Genomic DNA, 23,137 nt, shown 5'->3' on the forward strand with positions numbered 1-23,137 from the left:
GCATACATCCAGCTTTGTCATTCTCAGGAGAAACATAATGAGATTTCATTTTTTCCTTATAAAAATGAAAAACTGATTAGATGGCCTAATCTAAATGTAATTCATGAATATGTTTAAGTTCTACATTGCTTTAAGTTGGTGAGTATTGAATGTAACAGCATTTGGTTTCATACTGTTGAAATAAGTTTGTTCTTTTATATCAGTCTGACAATATTTGAAAGATTTTTCACTGACTCCAGGGTCTGTTATAATGTGGTTGATAACTACTGTGGTCTTGTGGCTAGAGAAGGGAAGTGAAGTGTAAAGGTCTTATGTGGCTGCTTACTAGGTCTGATTTTTTTTTTTTTTTTGGTACAAATACTTAAGACTTAATCTATAAAGTACTGAGGTCCAGTAGGAGCCTCAGGTAACCAATCTCTAAAATTGGTAATACTTCCATACCTCAAAATCCTTAATCCTTTTATACACAGTAAGAGCTTTGTTATTTGGCATGATTGGGGTAGGTGGTGCCAGTTAACAAAAAATTCTGGTTATCTGTGACTTATATAGAAGATAGTGCCATGTAGTGCAAATACTTGATGTTCATGCGCCTGCCAGATAGACTCAGCAAAGATTCTGGTTGCTAAAGTGAGGATTTGTATGGGGGGATATTGGAAATGCCAGTTAATAGAGTATTCCAGTTAGTAAAATGCTGGTTAACACAGCTTTTACTGTAAATACAGATAATCTTCTGTGATGATCTTGGGTCTTCCCTTCCTGCGTTATTACAACACCTGGAGGTTGCAAAGGATAAAGGTGTCATTGTGTTTAGTGTGCTGCACTCTGTAGATTTCAGGGGCTCTTGTTTGTTTTTACAGTGATTAGAACAGTGGGGGACAGGTTCTAAATGATATCACAGTACAAACAATTACATGCAGTGCTAACTTCAGTAAGTACTCTGAAGATTTTATAGTCTAAGCTTTAGGCAAAATAAATAGGCATAACAAATAATTGAAAGAAGCGAGAGTGAGCAGGAGATGCCTTTTATTAGATCAACTAAATAGTAGCCAAAATTTTTCTTTTGCTACTGTTTAGTTGGTATTATAAGAGGTATTGACTCTGACCCAAGAGCTTTGTATATCTCTCTTTGTTAGACCAACATGGCTTGTATCCAGGAGATAACTTTTTGTTTTTGTCTTCTGGCTGTGGTTGAGTAAATTTTGCAAGCCATGTATCTATGTGGCAGTAGTCTGAGTGGTGACTATACTTTTGCTTTTAGTAAAAGTAGTTTTTGCTGTCTCTACTGCGGCAAAAGATGTCATGATAGTCCAGAATACCAGGGGAACTATTGCTTTATTGTTCTAGAGAAGGACTATAACAATTAGGCTAAGGATAGTGAAGTAGCTCTGGGCTGTAGACAGAAGTATCAGGAGCAAAGCTTCTTCAGAGTCCACATAGAGGAGGAAGGTAAAGCAGAATGCTAAAATGAAACAAGGTAAGTTACTCCCCAATTTGGAAATGACAATAATGATAAATGTAAGTTCTTGGAATTTAGAAATACTGAGACGTTAACATTTTATCACACCTACAGCCTCCTCTGTTTGCTTCCTATCGTTGGAACTTCTGTTGTGATAGAAGTTTTCAGATTAAAACCTGTACTAGATATTTGATTACTAGATAATTACTAGCATACTTACTGCCTAGGAAATGACCTGCTTGGAGGCACAGAAGCAGAAAGGGATCTTGGACTCCAAGATGAACATGAGTCGTCAGTGTGATGAAGTCATCAGAAATGCTAATGGCACTTTATCGTGCATCAGCAGATGCATGACGAACAGAACCAAGGAGGTGATAATTCCCCTCTATAGGGCGCTGGTCAGACCGCATTTGGAATACTGCATGCAATTTTGGGTGCCGCACTTTAAGAGTGATGTGCATAACCTGAAGAGGGTCCAGAGAAGGGCCACTCGTATGGTTAAGGGCTTGCAGGCCAAGCCCTACGAGGAGAGACTAGGGCACCTGGACCTCTTCAGCCTCCGCAAGAGAAGGTTGAGAGGTGACCTTGTGGCTGCCTATAAGTTCATCACGGGGGCACAGAAGGGAGTTGGTGAGGCTTTACTCACCAAGGAGCCCTCGGGGGTTACAAGAAATAATGGCCACAAGCTAGCAGAGAGCAGATTTAGACTAGACGTTAGGAAGAACTTCTTCACAGTTCGAGTGGCCAAAGTCTGGAACGGGCTTCCAAGGGAGGTGGTGCTCTCCCCTACCCTGGGGGTCTTCAAGAGGAGGTTAGATAGGCATCTAGCTGGGGTCATCTAGACCCAGCACTCTTTCCTGCCTGTGCAGGGAGTCGGACTCAAAGATCTATTGAGGTCCCTTCCGACCCTAACATCTATGAGTCTATGAATCTATGATGTGATTAACTGGTTGTGAATCTCCGGTGTCCGTCCCCATGGGCATCGTGTGTGGGTTCTTCTCGCCGTGGCTCTTCAGGCTGATCAGCTTGATTATTGGGGTGACTTTATGTTGGTTCCCCATGGGCCTCTCCTGCCACGTCTTTGATTATGATCAGGAGGCCGATGTTTGGTACTGGGTACCTTCCCTTGATTGTTCCCGCTGTTCCTCCTTTGTGGGGCTCCACCTCCACTACACCCTGCCTAACGCCAACCACAGTGTTGCCACCTGTGTCGTCAAGGTTGATGTTCTGAATCTTCACAGAGCTTGGTCTCTCGGGATCTTATGGCCTCAGGCTAATGATGACGTTTCTATGCCGAGCTTATCCTACAGCCGCCATCTTTCTCTCTGCCTGTATGGCGTCGGCTTCAACATAGTTACATCCCCCGGCGCGTTGCCTCTCCCCCGGGTTTGGTACCTGTCTGCTGGCAGTCATTTCCACATGCCACTGGTGCTGGGTCCTGTTGGGCTCCAGTCATCACTGCCACCTTCTTCAGTCCACGTCGACCCTGTAATTAGATCCTCGGGTGCTCTCTGGTCCTGTGTTCTCGTGGTGACCCCTTCCTGGGGTATCCACCAGGTCCCCTCACTGGGACAGCTCACAAGTTCTGGCCCCTCCGGTCCTGTTGGTGACTCCACGTCTGGTCCCCCAGGCCTGTCTTCCGTCGGGTCTTTTATCCCGGCCCTGGGCATCTGGCTGACAAATTGGACCTGGCATGCTCTTATAAAGCGTACCCATCCAGATGCGGGAGTCGTTCCCGGCTCCTTACTGCTTGGCCATTTTTTTTTCCTTTTGATCTTCTGCCGTGTGGCTTTCGGCGCGGCATCCTGCTGCCTCCCCATCTCCTCTGGTAAGTCTTTTCCAAACTGGTTAATCACATTGTCCCAGGGAGAGACAAGCAGAGGCCCTGGAGCACCCTCCTGTGGTGGGACCTGAGGCAGGATTGACCCACCTAGAGAAGAAAGAGAAAAGCCCTGAAGGCAGGTCATACTTATCTTTTTTAGGAAAAACAGAGCTGGACAAGCCACGCCGATATGAACCACCCACGTGGTTCATCAGCCGCTTTTATTGCTGGCTGGGAATGGCGCCGGGCGATGGCATCATCAAAAATCACCGCCCAGCTGATTAAAAGGTGGCAGCGGGGAAATGGAGAAAGCAGGGACCAGAAGGTGAGGCTGCTCTCTGGGCTGCACACAGGCTGTGTCAACAGCTCAGGAAGGAGACAGACAGGGACCCGGCGGAGAGATCCAGGATTTATTGAAGAGGGCATCATGCTCCTTCCTTGAGATTCCTTCTCGCCGCTCCTTGAGGACCAGGCGCTGCCCTTAGCAGGCGTTAGGGGGACCGGAAGTGGAGTCACCAACAGGACCGGAGGGGCCAGAACTTGTGAGCTGTCCCAGTGGGGGGACCTGGTGGATACCCCAGGAAGGGGTCACCACGAGAACGCAGGACCAGAGAGCACCTGAGGATCTAATTACAGGGTCGATGTGGACTGAAGAAGGTGGCAGTGATGACTGGAGCCCAATAGGACCCAGCACCAGTGGCATGTGGACACAACTGCCAGCAGACAGGTACCAAACCCAGGGGAGAGGCAAAGCGCTGGGGGACGTAAATGTGTTGAAGCTGGACACCATATAGGCAGAGAGAAGGATGGGGGCGTAAGATACGCTCGGCATAGAAACGTCATCACTAGCCTGCAGCCGTAAGATCCCGAGAGACCGAGCTCTGTGAAGATTCAGAACATCAACCTTGATGACACAGGTGACAACACTGAAGAAAAAGACCAAGTCGTGGCAGGCAAGTATTGGGGCCTCCTTCAGGGTGAACGTGACCCATCGTCAAGGCTTCCAGAATACACCCTGCAGGTAGGACTGGGTGCATGCTCCAAAGCAGCAAGAGAGCGTGTCTGTGAGGCCAGATGGGTGCACACATCTTAAATAGTGACCTGGCCACGCATTCATTAAATTGATGTCATGATAAAACCAGGAATAAGTTATTACAAAAATATATTTAATAACTTTATCTCTGGTTCCTGTCATGCCTTTAATTGAACATGTGGCCAGTGCTTCCAGCCCCCAGATCACAATTCCACATGGCCTGGAGGCTGGGAGCATTGGTTAGTTGATTGGGGGGTCCTAGATGGGGGATCACCATGAGCTCCCCCAGCTGAGAGCCCCATCAGTGTTCAGAGCCCTCCGGTGTGGCCATGCAAGAGGTGCGATTGTTGGGGTTGGGCATCAGACCCCATCACACCTTCACATTTGTCAGTGGCCTAGATAATAGCAGCTATCTAGATAACATTTTTTTTCTTTCAAGATGGCTAGAGAGGGGATGGAACAAAGTTTACGTTGGCAGAGAGAGGGATGATAAGGTTTGTTTTTTTTTTGTCTAATCTCTGTTTTAATGGCTACATTTACTGTTGTTACTTGATTGTTAAAACTATTGCCATTGGGATTTAAGAGGTAATCTTGGTGGAAAATAATGCCCTTGTCTGTGTTATAAATACTTAACCAACATCTTTTTTTTCGTAGTAATTCCTTTTCCTTTTTACTGCATTTAACTACGATATTGAAACATTACAGCTCACACTCTAAGCTCACAGAAGTCAGGAAATTCAAATGTATGGCTCCCCCAACAGCCATAACTCTGCTATATTGCACATTATGCTGGTAGTAAAAATCTACACTTTTAAGATAACAACTTTTATGTATATTTCTCTGTTCTCAACCTCAACTTTTTCAAATACTACTTTTGGGCCAAAACTTTCCCTGCTTCGTCACAATTGAAAGGTAAATTTTTATTGCTAAGTTTGAATGAAATCCATTTAGCTGAAAGTGAATTGGGACGAGAATGGAAATACCTTTTTAATGACTCAAAAAGCTAACCTTAAAAATTTGATATTCCCATGTGGCAAGTCATCATTGGGTAGGCAAATGGTAAATTTAAATTAAAAAAATAAGCAATCACATTTGCCTTTTTATAATGAAATCATTCTCCTGGACCTGCTTTTTAGTTTTTGCCTGCAGCACTGGAGTTATAATATTCCTCTTGCAGCTTCATCTCTTCATTTATATACACACACTAAAATTAAGTGTTTTAAAACGTGTAGAGTTTTGAGAAAAAAGTCCTTTAAGTCTTATAGTATCAGAGGTTGGATTTTTATCCTCTCTTTTTTTTGCTGCACCTTCTCTTTCTCTCTGTTTGATTACCTCCCCTAGTAAGTTTCTTCTGTATGCCAAACTCATTCAGTAAAACCAGAGTTCATTGTCTGTGGTAACTAAAGTTGGTAGAAACTTGGCAAAGCTTTTATTTGAATTCAGTCTGTACTCGTTGGGAAAGAGAATGAAAGGTAACCCTTCTGCCAGGCACTAGTTAGCAGCACTAATGGCCAGGTTCAAATTTTGGGGTACCTAATAAGTTTTTGCTGTGGCTCGAGCCCTCACTGAGAAATCTGGAATTGAATTTGGCTTGGTTGTCCCACATAAACTATAAATCCCCCTCTTCACAAGAAATGCAAACAGAAAGGGCAGATTTCGTACAGAAAACCAAGGTATGGAAAACAAAGGGAAACACCAAATGCAGTTTGAAAACACTATCAACTGCAAGGCATAGTTTATAGGTTGCACCCTTTTTGGGGAGACTTCACCTCTGCCCAGGCAGTCTGGGACTTGGGGGCTTACCCAAAGGGTTAGTTTTGGGGTCTGGCACCCCTGTACCTGCCACACGGCAACAGGCTGGAGAGGAGGGTCCACACTGGCGAGTCCTATGAGCTGCTCCTTGGGTTTGCTTTGGCTTGGGGAACTGCTAGTGACCGTAGGTCCTTCTGTGATGCAAGGGGCCCCTAATTGCTCCCTGGGAAGCTATAGGGCACCAGTTTCCTCTTCCACATGGTAGCTGAGAGAGGGTGTTTATGTCTTTAGTCAGCATACTGCACTCCCAAAACAGTCTCAGTCACACAGCACTGCTGGGGCAGAAAAGCTACAAAACAAATTCAGAGGTCCAGGTCCATTTGCACCACAGCCAGAAATACAGTGGGTCTCAGCCATACAGTTCGGCTGAGACACAGAAACTGCGAATGCAAAAAAAGGACCAGGCTCCAACCTTGACCCAAAACTACCAGGCTCTAATTCTGGCAATTTGCTTCAGGGATTAATACCCCCATGGTATTATCCCACTCAAAACCCAGGAAAGAAAAGGGGGGAAAAAAGAGGGAGAGAAGAGGAGTCGCAGACACAGAAACTCTCTCCATTTACTTCAGGTTTCCCCCTTCATTTTGGCTCCTCTGGCTGGGGGCGACTCTCTAGGGTTCTCCTCCTAGCCCCAGCCCCAACCCCCTCCCTGTGTTGGAGCTGAGGTTAGGAGGAGACTTGGCATGACATCACCCTAGGCCTGCTCTGCTTCCATGTGCCTCTCTTAACTATTACATTTAAAAGAACACTGCCCTATCTAGCCAGTCAGGCTAAGGGCCTGGTCTCCCCTGCTACATGGGAATGAAACCAATTTCTTGTTTTCAGTACACAGCAGAGTGGGTCCTAAACAAAGGGACTTTCCTGCCTGCCTTGTTCAGACAGCATGCTTTTTTTCAGATTAACAAACAGACAAGATACAGCCAAGCAGACACCATATTAAACACCGTCATATTTTAAACTAAATATGTACTCTGCGGTAGGAAACAATACTTTGCAATACATATAACATACCCAGCAACATGAAAAGTAGAACATACTTTGCAGTACAAAATTGCTTGTACATTTTTGTGTGTTACAGAAATAAAGTTACCTAACTTAAAATTGGACATATAAAAGGGTATAGTGTGCTGTAGGGTTAAATGCATTTAAAAGCATATATTTAACATGTTGAAATGATTTTAATTTTGCAGATCTGAACATAGCCACAAAATAATAATATTAGTAGTAATAATAATAATGATGATAAGAATCTAACCTTAGAGGAAGGCAAACATGCCATCATCTCAAAGGAGTTGGACCCCTTTAAGAGAGAGTGGGCCCTTTCTGTTTATCTTTTTGATTGTTTGATGAAAGTCAAGGGAGAATGCATAGTTTATGCATAATGTTAGACAGCAGTTCGAGTAGGAGATCTGTATGCCAGAGAGAATAAGCTGAGAGACAGGAGAGTGGCAGAAATGAGGTATGCCTTTTGAGATTTCAGCTCAGGCAGGGGGCGGGAGATCTGGGAGAAGGGCTTTCGGGAGGAGAGAGCACTAACTAAATTTCCTGGTAGTGGTGAAGAGCTTCAGGAAATGAGAATTGAGCACAAAGCCAGGAGAGCAGCAGCAGGAGTTTGGTGAGAGAAGTGTGCGGGCCGCGCCCCGATCCCACCTTTGTCGCCATGTGCGGCAGCGATTGCGATCTCATTCCCATCGTCATGTGCGAGCCGGGGGTGAGCCGGGCCCGTCTTCGTTGCACGCAGGCTGTGGCCGGCAGCCCAGGCACGCGGGGCTGGAGAGAACCGCGGGGCGGTTTAGTGCACGCGAGTTAGAATTAGTGGCTGGAAAGATGGACGGGGAGGGCTGCTTACTTGAAGGGCTGTGGGCATCTCCACCTCTCACTACTGATTGGCTGTGAGGCCTGCCTGTCTTGTAGTCCCATCCCACTCTACCAGTTGGTGGTGAGGGGCAGGGTTGCATGATGAACTGTCCTTGCTGCCAGAAGTGAGGGGTGGGGCCACATGACAGACAGCCCCCACAGTCAGTAATCACCAAGGGGCAAGGCCACTGGGGCCCCTTGGCCAATCAGAGGTGGAGGGGAGACCTGTCATGCTCTGCCCATGAAATGACTGTCCGGGCCTGCATTGTGTCTGTGATATCGGGGGGGGGGGGAGGCATTTTGAATTAGGTAGGTCCCTATTTATGCATCATTTGCAGGTTGGTGTTTGGTTAGGAGGCAGTGTAGAAGACATCTACCAATCTGACTGGAGAGGGAGACTGTTAGATGGTGGAGACGAACGCTACTTTGACTTTGTGTTGGAAGAGTGCAAGTGCAGGAAGATTTACCTTTTGGTAGTCATTTGTGAAATGCTAGTTATTTCTAAATATTTAGTTCTTGGTATATACCATGACCAGGGTAGCCAACTTATTTTTCTTATTGCTTATCCCACTCTGTAGTTGGATTGGTAGCAGGCTGTATTTACTTTATATTTTTCCAGCTTTTCAATGGATTGAAATCACCATTTTTTGTATTTCATTAACATAATATATACAAGAGCATACAACTTGAATGGAGAACCCCAGAAATTATAGGTGTATCTAGAGGGAACTGCATTATGTTTGCTTTTAATGTTTTAACATTAAAACTGTTTAACACATTTGCCAGGTGGTAATGGTGGCTGTAAAATTAATATCTTGGCGTTATCTTTGCTGTTTTACGTTACTTGTTTTCTAGAATGTTAACTCTAGTAATTACATTATTATCCTTCTTTAGTGTGTGGGACACTTCTTCTCGAAGCCTTCAAAATACACTTCTTCAGGTATTTCCTCCACCCTTATGAAGGCAGTCTTCTAATTATGAATCCATGGCATAATTGGTGCCTTGGTTTTTTGCATTTTTGTCAACTGTTTAGGGTAGAGTAAAAAATCTTATGCGCCTGTAAACTGCCATGTGCTATAATTGTTTATAAAATAATTCATCTTATAGGTCTCGGGAAAGAAGCTCAAGTCTCTCTCTCTCTCTCTCCCCCTCTCTCATCATGCAGCTTTGTGATTGAAAATAGTTTGCTTTTATCCTTTTGGAATCTTTTTGCCTCCTAATTTGAATGTACTTGCTTATATAAAACAAGGTTTATAAAGTTTATGGTCAGAATAAGCTGATGTTTAGACTCATATCTATATAGTCTTTCATTTTGTCTCTTATTTGGATAAAAATACCTGATATTTAACTTTTTTTCCATTTTAGATTTTTTTTTTGAAGTTTTAAAGACTTCAGTACCAAAATTCTATAATTGAAAAAAACACCTTTTCTTTGTAAATGCCACATATGAATAGGTGCAAAACTTTCTCTGAAAGCATAGTCATCTTCAAAGGGCTTATTGCTAGAGTATGCACAGCAGGGATTTGGAAACTGCAGTTACAGTGGCAGCTGCAAGAAGCTGAGGCGTTATTGTTTTTTATCTCTTATTTTCCGTTTGGGTCAGTCATCTCAAAGTGCGTGTGTGTGTGTGCATGCATGTGTTGGCCCTGTGGTTTAGGTACCAGCTGTGCTTCAATATACTAAGATGTTTAAACGTAACATATTGCTTCATTTCTTTCTGGATATATTTGAAAAATGGTTAATGTAGAATATGTCCTATCCTAATTAAGTGACCTATCTCTTTTTTTCTTCTTTGGTAAACTTTTTTTGTCACAGAAAAAGTTTTATTGAATTAGTTGAAGTTCTTGAATATGTAGCTACAGTTGCACAAACTGCATTTGCTACATTTCTTTTAAAAGAAGGGCCAAATAGCCAGTTTTGATTACTGTAAAGCTTAAACAGAATGTTTTCCAGAATCGAAAGGGGAAGCAAAGTCCCCAAACAAAAGATCTCCTATAAGCCACCTCTACAAATAACGCCATAGTACGGCAAATCTAAAAGACCCTTTCCATATTAAATGCCTGTCCTGTCCTTTAGATAAGGAAGACATCCTGCATATTGAATCCATCTTGGAGATTAATCATGAGGAATGCTGAGCACCTGCAGCTGGCAATAAGTCCTATCTCTCTGAACTTTAATTACTTTTTATAGCAAGTTACAGATGCTTAGAATTTGGTCTTGAAAACTAGTTAGGAATAGTGTTGTTGCATAAAATCTGTAGTAAACATCATAGAAAGAATGCATGACAAAATTATAGAGCCTGGGAATGATGTTTTATCTAGTCAATTTATAATTTATTAGTTAAATATGTGCGGGCTGGGCCCCGATCCCACCTTCGTCGCCATGTACGGCGGTGATTCCGATCCTATTCTCGCCGCCATGTGCGAGCCGGGGGCGAACCGGGGCAAACCGGACCTGTCTTCGTTGCACACGGGCTGTGGCCAGCAGCCCGGGCACGCGGGGTGGGAGAGAACCGCGGGGCGATTTAGCGCACACGAGTTAGAATTAGTTACGGAGGCGTAATGGTTGATTGAAAAGATTGTTTACTTACACCCAAAGATGGTATTGGTGTAGGCTGGACAGATTTCCAGGCACAGCTCCCTCTTGGATCCTCACTAGAGGAACACGACAAATCGATTGCTCCCACGGAGTTTGCTAGGCTCCGCGGGTCCGGTTCGGTTGGGTTCAAAAAGTTTCCCCGGAGTTACTTAGGCTCCGCGGGTCCAAAGTTACAGGAAAGGGATACGTCTAGGATTGCGCTCGGCGACGGGGAGAGGCGAGAAGCGAAAGCTCTGTAGGCTCGGTTCCATTGCCTCTATTGCCTGCTTAGGGGAGGCGCGTCAGGTCCGCGAGGGTCCGCAGCGCTTGGAGATCTTCTCAGAATCTCTCTCATCCTCCCTCCTCCGACTTGGGCGGAAACTACCCAAGCCTTTTGTATGGCTAGCAAGCCAATCGCTAGCCGCCACGTGTGCCTACATTAGGAATGGGCCAATAATGTGGCGTAAATCCTAATACAAATGGCGGGAACTTCTTTACAACGTGTATCACTACGATGCAAAAGAGATGCACCCTGCAAAGAAGCTGTAATCTGGCAGGAAATCCCCCATTGCACCAGAGTTCTCTCGCAGCAGAGAACTCTACCGTGCAAAGAAAGCGACAAATTGGTGGGAAATAATTTAGCGGTGCCGAAGCGCACACACAAACAAAAAATCACAACTTTGGGTTGTGACAAAATAAATGTGATGTGATGAAGCAATGAGAAAATAAAGATGTAATATTGTGTTTGAGATTTCATACCTTTCAGACAAATTAAAATGTAAAACAGATACATGTTAAAAATATGGGTCGTAACAAAACAAATGAAATAGGAATATTTAGAGTATTGAGTTTTCTATTACGTTCTTATTATGTTATACAAGCTGGGAAATTTTCCAGATTAAGTGGAAGTAAAATGGGAGTTAGAAATTCTTCTTATCTTGCTCCCTTTTGAATGCCTTTTCAGTGGTAACCTCTCATGGACTGCAGGCTTTGTTGGGACTGTGCCATATTTGTGTCTTCAGTATAGGGGGTTTACTCATTTCTGTCACATGGACACCTTGCCTTCTAATCTGTATGCATTATATTTGTTATTCAGAATCTTTCCAAGACTGCATAGAAAATCTTCCAAATGCAGAACTCTTCAGGAATAAAAAAAGACCTTTTACTCAATAAAATATTAAAATGAAGGGAAGATTTTACTTTGAAAAGCAAATATGTAAAATGACATTGTAAAGTTTCATAGATAGATATGCCTATGAAATGTGCACATTTCACAAGGAAAACGGGGTGTTTTTTTTTAATGTCATGTCTACAAACACAACACAAGATAGACAAATCATAGAAAGGCACATGTATTATATGCAGTGCCTAGAGAGGGAGGAAAAAAAAGTAGAGTATAAATTCCCTAAGGGCAAGAAGAAATAATTAAACTCTGCAGTTTAAACTTAATAATACCTTTGCTTTTTTGAAGACGTGTCCCTGAGAAAAATAATCCCATATCTTTGAATTTCTGCAGCAAGTAAGGTATGGAAGCTATAGTGAAATAGGCAGTCGTTTGTCAAATCAAATAAAAAGACCTACATTGAAAGAGTGAAACTCTTTAAAGAAAAAGATCAAGAGTTGAGTACCTTCCTAATTAGTCAGCTTAATGGATTCTGGTTGAATTTGGAATCGGTTAAAAAAAGTTAGTGAAGTGGGGTGGGGGGGAAGATAGCCAACTCTAGAGGGGGAATGAAATTGTCTCTATTGTTGTTATATTGCCAAGAAGGCTACATGCAGTTTTGTAAAAAAACCTTTGATGTATGATGGAATAATAAGTGACCAGTGTTTATATAAAACACTCATTCTGTAAGTATAGTGTAGGGCCTGCATGTACAGGTATAAAGTGGCTAATTACGCCATTACCTGGAAGCCGGCTACATGTGCAGAGTATCTGTCACACAATAAGAAGCTCCAAGCAGCTATAAAGTTAGGCCTCAAAAATCTGTATTAATCTTGTATCTCGTTGCTATTGAGCTTTAATTTGCATGTGTAGTAGGGTCTTCTCTGTGGCTCCCCCACCCTAACAGGTGCGCGATGCCCAACATAAACTGCCCTAGGGATTGAGGCAGTCATGACCCTTAGGGCTCAGGAGTATGAGAAACCCCTTGGGATCACAGCTGCTGTGTTCCCTGGGGCGCCAGTGTGCGGGAAACCTCCGGTGAGGTTTCTGCAGATATCCCTCCTGCCTCAGGGGTTTCATACACCCTTTGTGCTGGGAGATCACCATGGGGGTGATCCTCTGGCTCTGGCGGTTTCCCACACCCAGGTGCATGGAGCTCAGTTGTTAGGAGTCCCTCAACTGGGTGCATGGGTGCTCTAGCTGTAGGAGTTTACTTCTTGCTGTGCAGGGGGAGCCCACAATAGGGCTCCCCCTGCACCAGAAATAAGGCATGATGGGATCTAATCCGTGATCCCACAGTCACACCTCCTGCTGTGTGCGTATATTGCATGGTAGGAGATGTGATTGTGTGAATTGCACATTAGATCCCATTGTGCCTTTATCTGCACATTTAGAAGGGGCCTAAGATCGATATGATGACTTTGGGTTGCTTATGATCTAGGACGGCATATAGCTGTTCTAATCGGAGTGCTGGTGTCCAGTCACCCAAGGAAGAAAGGTAATGGTGGCTGAAGCATACTGGTATAGCTATGTGTGTGATGTTTTCCTGTTCCTTACTGAGCCTTATGGCTCTGTTAATTTGCTGGCAGGAGGTGGAAGACTACGTTTAGTCTTCAGGGTTTGTGTAAAATATTTGCCTGTAATTCATTTACAGCTGTTTTAAAAACAACTTGGAGAATTGTTTTTGAAAGTATTGTACTCTTTGCAAAATATATTGCAGCTTATTAAAAAAATGAAGCCTTTGTGCATCTTTCAGAAGTGTGCTGGGATTCATAACCTTGAAATCTTTGAGTGCTCTAAATTAAAAACTATGCGCCGTACCTTCCCTGTCATGCCAACAGCTAACTGTTTTTTATTCACATGGCATTTTTGTATGGTTCCCCTGATGCCTAGCAAGATTCTGGAGTACATCATCAATCAGTTTGTAAGCGCCTAGAGGATAAGTAACAACCAACATGGATTTGTCAAGAATACATCATGCCTAATCAACTTCATTTCCTTGTACGGTAAGGTAACAGGCCTTGTGAGGGGAACTGGATGTGTTTATATCTCAACTTTAATAAGGATTTTTCATGTGAGAGCGTGTTGATCCTTCTTGTAAATAAGTTTATGATATATGGTGTCGAGAGGTGTGTCAAACATATGACCTATGGAGTTGTGATCTGGCCTATGGGACTCTGGACAGTGGGGTGAATAGGGGTGGGGTATGCAGTCCTGTTGAGCACTTACTTGGTGGTGGCAGAGTGAGCAATGCCTACAATTACCCCTGCAGCTTCCTGAGCAGATCCAGCAGCTCAGGCAATTGCAGCAGTTAATGCCATCGTCATTTGCCTTTCTGCTAAAGGTGGGTCCAGATCCAGCCCATGAAGAGCCCTGCTTTCTGGATCTGGTACAGGGGACCAAATGAGTGTGATGCCCTTTGTCTTGATGAAACTAGATATGGATGCGTAACTGGTGGGAGAATCATACTTAAAGAGTGGCATTAAATCCTTGGTGATTAAACTGGAAGAAAGTATTAAGTGTAGTTCCTTATTAGTCTCTCTTGGGTCCCATACTGTTCAGCACTTTCATTAATGACTTGAAAACGAGAATTTTATGCGTGCTTTAAAACTTCTTTTTGGGCAGCATGAAGCTGGATACAGTAGCAGACATGTTAGAGGGCAGGAGTAGGATAACCTTGTTAAGATTGGAAAAATGACCAAAAATTAAATGAGCATTCAGTATTATGGATTTGTCTTTCCTATGCTTATGGCATCGCATCACCTTCTGCTGTTGTTGTTTGGGGTCTAGTACACTAGGTGACTTCTGCAAATGCCTGCCAGATTGGGTCCTGCAGGCAATTTAACGGAGGAACCTTGGGTAAAATCCCATTACACTCTGCTGCTATTTTTGGCACTTGCACATAATTAACGATCCTAATCCTTGTGGAGTGTAGATGTGCCTATAGTACATGCTGAACAAGCAGAAATCATGAAATTCCACCAAGCAGAAACACTCCCCAGCTTTCTGTTGAAGTTATCCCATCAGGCAGCCAAAAGAGGGAGACGTGATGTAGGATGCAGTGTCTCAGCTTCAAAAGAAGGCCTGTAAAGCTGACTGGATTTTCAAGCTTTTAAATGTTGGGCGGGTGGTCTGTTGTTGTTCTTCATCATGTGAGTTGTCTGTCATTTATTGTAAGCTGCCTTGAGCCTTTCTGGATAGGGTGGGATATAAATCTAAATAATGATGATATATGAATGTATATAGTCTAATCCCACACCCATCAAAGTCAGTGTTGCACTTTTTTTGGTTAATACACCCTTCATTAGTCAGACTATATAACATTTGAAAATACTGGTTAAGCAAGTGTGCACAGAATATTAACTTTTACAGTTGTCCCTTGATTGTTGTAGCAGTACCAGTTAACATCAATGAATCTTGGTGATGTCACATTTGGGATTTTTTGTAAAGCTCCAGTATTGTTTACAGGGAAAAAAATATTGTGAGCTCTCCTGAATTAGGAAAGAAAAATGGGAATTACTGGCTCTCTCAGAACTTATGCGTTTTATTGGTATCATTTAATGTGCAAAGAGGTGAAAGTAGGAGAACGGAAGAGGCTTCTGAATGAAAGATTTTTGCGTTCTCTTTTCCATTATAGAAATCGTTTTTTTGAGAATTTGACTTCTACGCTAACTCTTAAGCACACAAAAAAAAAATGGCATGAGACTAGCATGTCATAATTACATAATGACATTCAGCCTAGATATTTCTATAGAGTCCAGCTCTTCTGTTTTTTCAGTGGCATGATTTTCAAAAGCCCTTTGAAACACTAAAGTCACCTATATCTTTACTTTCAGTGGGAGCTGAGGTTACTACGCTACCTCAAAAAACTTAGAAATTCCCCCTTTATAATGACATATTTCCCTGGTATATGTTCTTTAAAAATTACAAAACAATAGTTACAAAATAATTGAAAAAGAAAGGGTAATAGTTGTTTTTCCACAGGCATGCTTTAAGTCATATTTTTTTTTTAATTAATCAATGCCTGTCTTTCTTCTGGCTAATGGAGAAAAATGTGGGAAAGGAGAAAGATTTAACTATTCATAATGACACCAGCTTGAAGCTTTCATTAGCCAGCATAATAATAAAACAAAATCTTAACATCTGGTATTAGACATTGAGGTCCAAAAAGTTAATGTGAAAAAGAGCTTTTCTTGTAACTCATGCTTTTTCTCTAGCTTTTGTCTGCTTTTAATCTGGCTGATAAACTGACATTTAAGTTATATTATGCTGCCCAACAATTGCGCTGTCATTTCTGCATCATACACTAAACTTATTCAGAGACAAAAGTTCCTTTCTCTTCTTTATAGAGTATTAAAACTAAAAATATGAAGGAAAGTGGTTATTTACAAAGAGGAGAGAACCTGAACAAAATAAGTTTTCCTCCGTGACTACCTGGACTCTTCTTGTTACCATTGAAATTAGAGGTTGTAGGGCAGTGTTGGGCTAGCTATTCTGGAAAGACTCAACTGCCCATTTCTTTTTAATTTCCTACTTATCAGATTGTGTTGCTTTGAATGATAAGTAATGTTTTAAAAAGTGGCAAATTCCTAAGTAAAAAGGAAATTAATGAAGAAAATTCCTGTATATGGGATGACAAATATTGAATATTTAACTGATGTGCTTTATTTTAACCCTGGCTCCCTTCCCCCTCTACCTTTTGATATGCTCTCTAGTCAGCACTTTACAACTTCTTATTTAAATTAGACAGTATAATTATCTTCTTTCTTGGAGGACCATCAATAGGAGTTCCTTGCTATTTGAAGCAACAAGACTTAAAGGAGAAATTGAAATACACTTACTTTTTAAAGGGAGTAATTGGAAATGGTTGGAAAGGAGAGGGAAAGTAAAAGGAAACCATTTAATAAATGGTTTCAAGTTTCAGCAAGGGAAGCTTAGGTTAGATATTAGGACAAACTTTCTCACTAGGAGGGTAGTAAAGCACTGGAACAGGTTATCCAGAGTGGTTGTGGAATCTCCATCCTCCGAGTTTTTGAAGATGCAGCTAGTTAAAGCCGTGGCAGGGATGATCTAGTTGGGGGTGGTCCTGCTTTGAGCAGGGGGTTGGACTAGATGACCTCCCGAGGTCCCTTCCAACCCTAATTTTCTGTGATTCTATGAAATGTCTGTAACTTCCAGTTCAAGAAGCTATGTTTTTTTTATGGGAGGAAAGATACCTGAAAGATGATGAAATGAGACTTTTGAAAGGGAGTGTAGCGTTACTGTAGTTTGTGATTTCAGGTTGGTTGCATGACTCCTTGTCATTTTTTCCAAAGACTGAAGGAGATAACTAAAGGATATTAGAAGTATTGTACTAAAGAAAAAGAAATGAAATATTGATATAGATTTAATCAGAACGGAATTCAGGTTAAGTTGTTTAACAAGTTTGGACCTAGTAATAGTAAAACAGTATTTAATCAAACGTTCAGGAAAGGATATTCTTTAAGTTAAGTTGTGCTTCCAATACATCATTCAGTCTCATTGCATGGCACATATATTTGATGGCATAGGCTAATTAAAATCAATCTATTAAAGCTTATATTTGACACTGCTGATTTTTCTATTTTATTCCTCTGCCGAAGTGTTTAACCCTCATCTGTTCTCATGAAACCGTAACTGTTGTTCTCATAGGATAACTTGTTACCCCACCCACACGAACAAAATGGAACCAGTGACAACAGTATAAATGTACCAAAAACTATTAAAGATACAGATTGTTTGAAAGAGTATTTATGATGCTTTGAACCCTAAATATTATATTTAACTAGAACTATGAACAAAATTTAAACTTTTTTAATTTTAAAACGTGAATGAACAATTTGTTAAGTCTGCAGTTCATACTGTTTTTAAACTAACAGTTACTTCCAAAAACATTTCCTAACAGTTTTAACTAAATATTGTATTCCTCACAAAGCAGCAGTGATGTACTTGTGGTTCCCACAAGCAAATCACTTACAGTCTTCACATTGTTTCTGGGTTTTGCGGTTATCTGCCCTTAGACAAAAAGCACAACATATACTCATGCTTGCAGAAGGTTCTACTGGGGTGCGTTGTGGCAATTTGTAATTTAGGGCAGTCATACCAGACTTGATGGACTTAGACAGAATATGTGTATCTATCATTCTTTGTTTTATTTGTCCATTGATCAACTGTTCTCCAAGCTTCTGCAAAAAAAAAAAAAAGCACCGTCTTCTTGAATGTGATCTCTGCTTCCAGTTTGTGTTGTGGCCTAGCCAAATGATGAGGCTGGCAATGGAAGCCACATCCAGCATATTGAAAAAAAGTGTCATTGTCTACCTGTTGATTTTCCATCTGCAGGTGGTCATACGGACTAAGTGATCAAGGTTATCCACCCCACCCTTGTTTTTATTGTAGTCGTGGATGACGTCTGGCTTCTTTGCTCTCTACCCACTGACAGTTCATGGTGCATGCTTGACAGCAACAGCTCAACTTTGCACTTCTTTGGAACATAGGGAACTGGGGTGAGTTCCCCATCAAAAGCAAAAATGGATGAAAAAGTTTCCCTTCTTCGATTTGTTTGCATTTTGTTTGGGATATTGGCCTTTTTTTTCTGAATCATACCCACATAGGTCAAGTCCTGCTGTAGCAGTCTTTCTGCCAAGCTAGTACTTGTGAAGAAATTGTCACCCATAATATTCCTTCCTGCCTTCTGCCAGCAATGAACCAGTTTTTCAATGACCTGGTTACCAAGATTGCCTTGACATGGAGCTTCTGGTTGCTTGCCCAGGTTGATGTCTCCAGACAGGGGTAATGATGTTTCTGCATCACAGCACCACCAAATTTTCAAGCCATATTTGGCAGACTTGCTGGACATATACTGTTTGAAGGGACAGCGACTCCTGTATGCAGGGAGCTGCTGATCAACCATCCTGGAATATACCATTTACTGAGCCGCTCCACAAATTGTGTCCATATATCTCTGAAGACAGCAAGTTTGTCCACAGCTCTTCTTTCCTCACGTGTCAGTTTGTTGTCAGATCTCAGGTAGTTGGTGATTGATAGATTCGTAGATGCTAGGGTTGGAAGGGACCTCAACAGATCATCGAGTCCCACCCCCTGCCTAGGCAGGAACAAGTGCTGGAGTCAGATTACCCCCAGGGTAAGGGAGAGCACCAACTCCCTTGGGAGCCCATTCCAAATTTTGGCCATCCTTACCATAAAGAAGTTCTTTCTGATATCTAGCTTAAATCTGCTCTCTGTCAGTTTGTGACCATTGTTTCTAGTTACCCCAAGGGGTGCCCTGATGAACAGAGCATCTCCAATCCTTGCTGTGTTCCCATAATTAATTTGTAGGCAACCACAAGATCACTCTTAGCCTTCTTTTGCAGATGCTGAAGAGGTGCAGGTCCCTCGGACTCTCCTCATAGGGCTTGTCCTGTAAGCGTCAAACCATATGCATGGCCCTCCTCTGGACCCTCTCAAGTCTATCAACCTCCTTCTTGAAGTACTGGACACAGTATTCCAACTGTTGTCTAACCAATGTTGCATAGAGGGGAAGTATCACCTCCTTGGTTCTATTATCATGCACCAGCAGATGCATGACAAAAGTGCAGCTCCTCCTCCTAAACAGCTTGTACCCATCCATGACAAAGCTTGTATGCTTGGAGCAATCCCACTAAGTCTCTGTTACTCCAATCACATCATAGTGCTGTGACGAGGCACCTAGTTGATTGCACTGATTTCCTCAAGAAGTATGAGAGCACCTCCCCTGAAAGAGGGAAGCTGAATGCACATTTCACCCCAGGTGGGGCTTGAACCCACAATCCCTGGTTTAGGAGACCAATGCCTTATCCATTAGGCCTCTGGGGCTTGCGTTAAGATGATTTTGATGGAATCATTTTAAATTCATGGTGGCACGAAAGCGAGGCTGCCCGGTGTGTTGCTCCCACAGTTCCTCCAGTGCTTCATGCCACTCGGCAGTAGGAGGCCGATGTAGGCTTTCATTTCTTTTGTCCAGCTTTTTCTATTCCTTTCTATTTTCAGGATGGCTAGCATTCTACTCCCTGAATTTTCTTTCTGCCTCTCTGTTTGTTTCTCTTATGATAACAGTCAGGAAATCTTGTGAGAAAAACAGGTGGGGCGTTTCCACCACTGTGTCTTTATTACTTTCTCTTGTCGGCCCAGCACTTTCATGGACTATGTCCTTGGTTGTTCTCTGATGATGTATTAGCTCTGGACTTTTTCCCCACACTCTGTCATTCCTTCCTCTACAGGTGTTGTCATCTGCAATGTTTTCTGGGGGTGGTGGCAATGGTTCTGCTTCAAGTCCTGCTGTAGCTCTCCTCGATCTTCCACAGTGGCCCTGGGTTGGTCCTCTTCCCTTTCTCACTGGAAGTGTTGGCATCACTTCTTCTTGTGGCACCAACTCCTCCTCATCTGAGATGGATGAAGCTTCCATAGACTCATGGTCTTGTCACTCTGAGCAGTCTCCCATGTCTGGAACAAAATCAGCATGCTCACTGCCTTGGGATAAGATTTCATCAGTGGATGTGTTGCTGTCATCCCTGGTTACCTGTGCAAGACAGGCTTCAGCATTGAAGATGCACTGCTTTCTCATCCTGGACTACAGAAGAAAAAGAAAAACATTGATTATTGTTGAATGCATATGTAAATAAAAAACAAGCCTGTCCACCTATGCTGTCACAGAAGCAATTCTGCCCTGCCCTATGGCAGGGCAGGTAGCACTCTCTCTCCTCCTGAGCACAGAAGCCAGAGACCAGCATCCACCCTTTTCAGGCACGACAGATGTGGGTGGATACTGTTTGGAAACCACACATGCAGGGGCTTATTGAGAGCTGGTAAAAGGGGTATAGAGGGGGTGTCAAGCTGTTACTATTGAAAGGGACTCTGTAGTGTACGCTGTATTGCAGTATGATATTGTTCTGGTTCTTCTCTGCTGTCCCTTTGCTCATTGTCCTCACTTGCAACAAAGGCAAGGCAAACTAGGTTGTATGCTATGATACGGGCAGGTGAGGCAGAGTTTTGCCATGAGAAAAGAGAGCAGAGGTGGATTTGAGTGTGACAAAAGGTTGTTGGTTTGTTTTCCCAAAGGGCAGTGTGTTTAGTGACCTTGCAGCCTGCAAACAAAGTGGTTAGCAAGAGGGATTACCACATCTTCTGGAAAAGCAGAGTGGAGGATGGCCATCCATTAGTTACGATGGATACCTGAAGTGGACATGAAATAGGTGTGAATGAATGCTGTCCTTTCAGATGCATCCACCCAAAATGTCCAAACAGGTCTAGGCCTGTCATTTATACAGAAATTGCATTGGTGTAACATGTTACCCTAGGCAGTTTTTCATCCACAGACCATTCGTATAAGCTGGCTGTTTGGGGATATTGTGCACTGTGGTGTCAGTGACAATGTCCAAAAAAGAATTTTTTTTAGAATTAATTAACTTTAAGGTATTGCACAAAATATGCATCTGGGGTAGGAAATTACCCCATGGGAATGTATGAAAGTTCATTTAAGTAACATTTTATCCCTTAATTCGTTAAAAAAATAATTTGAGTTATTCTGTTTCCAGAAAGTTTCAGTTCTTTACCACACTCAGTTCTCTCAACACAGGTGATTCTGATCTTAAATTGTCATGTCATTAGGACTGATCCCCTGCTGGCTATTGATTGTCATCTTTTAATATTTTTAACTTAAAGCTTTTATTGAAAATACTTGAAGGCAAAGAAAATTTATCAAAGGAAGCCAAGGTTGAATTTTCAACCACGTTTGAATTATGAAGGCCCTGATTTTCTAATGAGTGCATCCGTTTTCCTCTTGTCCTCATGATCAAAAAAAAAAATTGAAACACCTAAATAAACTTGGTACAAGGTTGTTAGTGGGGCTCTGAGACTATACATGAAAATTGATTTTGCATAAGGAAATTGCTTGAGAAAGTTGTGAACAGCTGAAAATGACAGTCTTAGAATGCACATTGTTTTTCGAACATAGCTTTTAGTACAATCTATCGTGCTAAAATATGTGAGGGACAATCCAAGAAGAACAACAATAAGAAAAAAGGCACACCAATGATGGTAAATATAATTAGCAGTGTAATCTATGTGACATACTAAAGGTCTTTTCTCTTTTTTTTTAAACGTTGGCTGCAGGAGAGTAGTGTTTTGTGATGTAGTTGGCAACCATGTGCTTCTACACAGTTAAAAATAGCTACAGGTCACAGTGACCTCAAAAAAGACTTTCATTCTGTGATTCTCCCCCTCTGACTGGATGTGAGCGACAATGAAATTCTTCCAGATTCCATCCTTCTAACAAAGAACAGGGGTCCACCGTGAACAAAGACTATAATTAAAAGTTGTTTGGGAAGAAGCTGAAACCCTATTTAAATTGGGTATTTATGGAAGAGTGACAGAAGGAATATCTTTGCTCAGCTACAGAAAACCATAAAATATGAGGTTCTTTGTTGCTTTTTTTTTTTTTTTTGTCAGATGCTTGCTCCAAGCGACTTTCACCAGAAAGTCCCAACAGTAAGATGATGATTCAAGTATAATGATGAAGTGCAAGATGTAGTTTCTTAATATATGCTGTCATTGTTGACTGTTAATTTGATCATCATACTCAATGAGTAGTCATCAATGACTCAATGTGTAGTTGGGAGGATGTATCAAGTAGGGTTCCCCAGATGTCTGTCTTGGGTTCCATATTATTTCATAGCTTTGTTAATGATTTGAACGATGGGATTTTATCTTGCTGGGATCCTATGACCCCTGTTGAGTTCCTGCCCCTGGGGTAGGGGGCCGGACTCGATGATCTTCCGAGGTCCCTTCCAGCCCTAACGTCTCTGAAATCTGAGAGTGCGTGCTTAGCAAATTTGTGGACTACACTAAGGTGGGTAGGCTATAGCAGAAGCACACATGGCGCAGCCCTGTCAGATTCTAGTGAATCTGTGAATACTACTTAAATACCTTGTCAAAAGGATATGGAAAAGGAAAAGAACAAGTTGAGTGGAGTTGCAGATACTGCAGAGTAGGGGTGCACCAATAGAGTTTTTTGGGGCCAATACTGATGGCCAATTTTTAAGGAGGCATATCAGCCAATACCGATCCAATTTCCAGTACAGCATGGAGAGCTGCGTGCAGCTGGTAAGTCTATTGTGGTGGAAGGGCCATGGGGGGGCAAATCAAGGCCCCTGGGCTGAAGGAGGGAGTGGGGCTGGAGCAGGGCCTGAGGATGGGGCAGGCACTTCCCAGCTGAGGTGGGGTGGGGTGTGGGACGGAGCCGCAGCTCATTCGGGGGGCATAGGGAGGGTGGGGCGGCTCTTGCTGCTGCACACAATCTGGGAGGGCACGGTGGGGTGGGGGATGTGTGCCCTTGGATCTGCGTGACGTGGCTGTCACTGCAGGTTG

At 42.6% G+C, this 23,137-nt stretch overlaps 1 protein-coding gene and 1 non-coding gene across 4 annotated transcripts in view; one reads left to right on the plus strand and one right to left on the minus strand.

Annotated features, from left to right (window-relative positions):
• The window catches only part of NBAS (NBAS subunit of NRZ tethering complex), a 385,077-nt gene that overhangs the window by 100,676 nt on the left and 261,264 nt on the right, over positions 1-23,137 (plus strand). The window lies entirely within an intron of this gene.
• Positions 19,516-19,588, minus strand: TRNAR-CCU (transfer RNA arginine (anticodon CCU)). Its single transcript has one exon. It is a non-coding gene; the product is annotated as a tRNA-Arg (tRNA).

The sequence above is a fragment of the Alligator mississippiensis genome, chromosome 1 (genome assembly GCF_030867095.1).
Source record: "Alligator mississippiensis isolate rAllMis1 chromosome 1, rAllMis1, whole genome shotgun sequence".
Taxonomy (NCBI): Eukaryota; Metazoa; Chordata; order Crocodylia; family Alligatoridae; genus Alligator; species Alligator mississippiensis.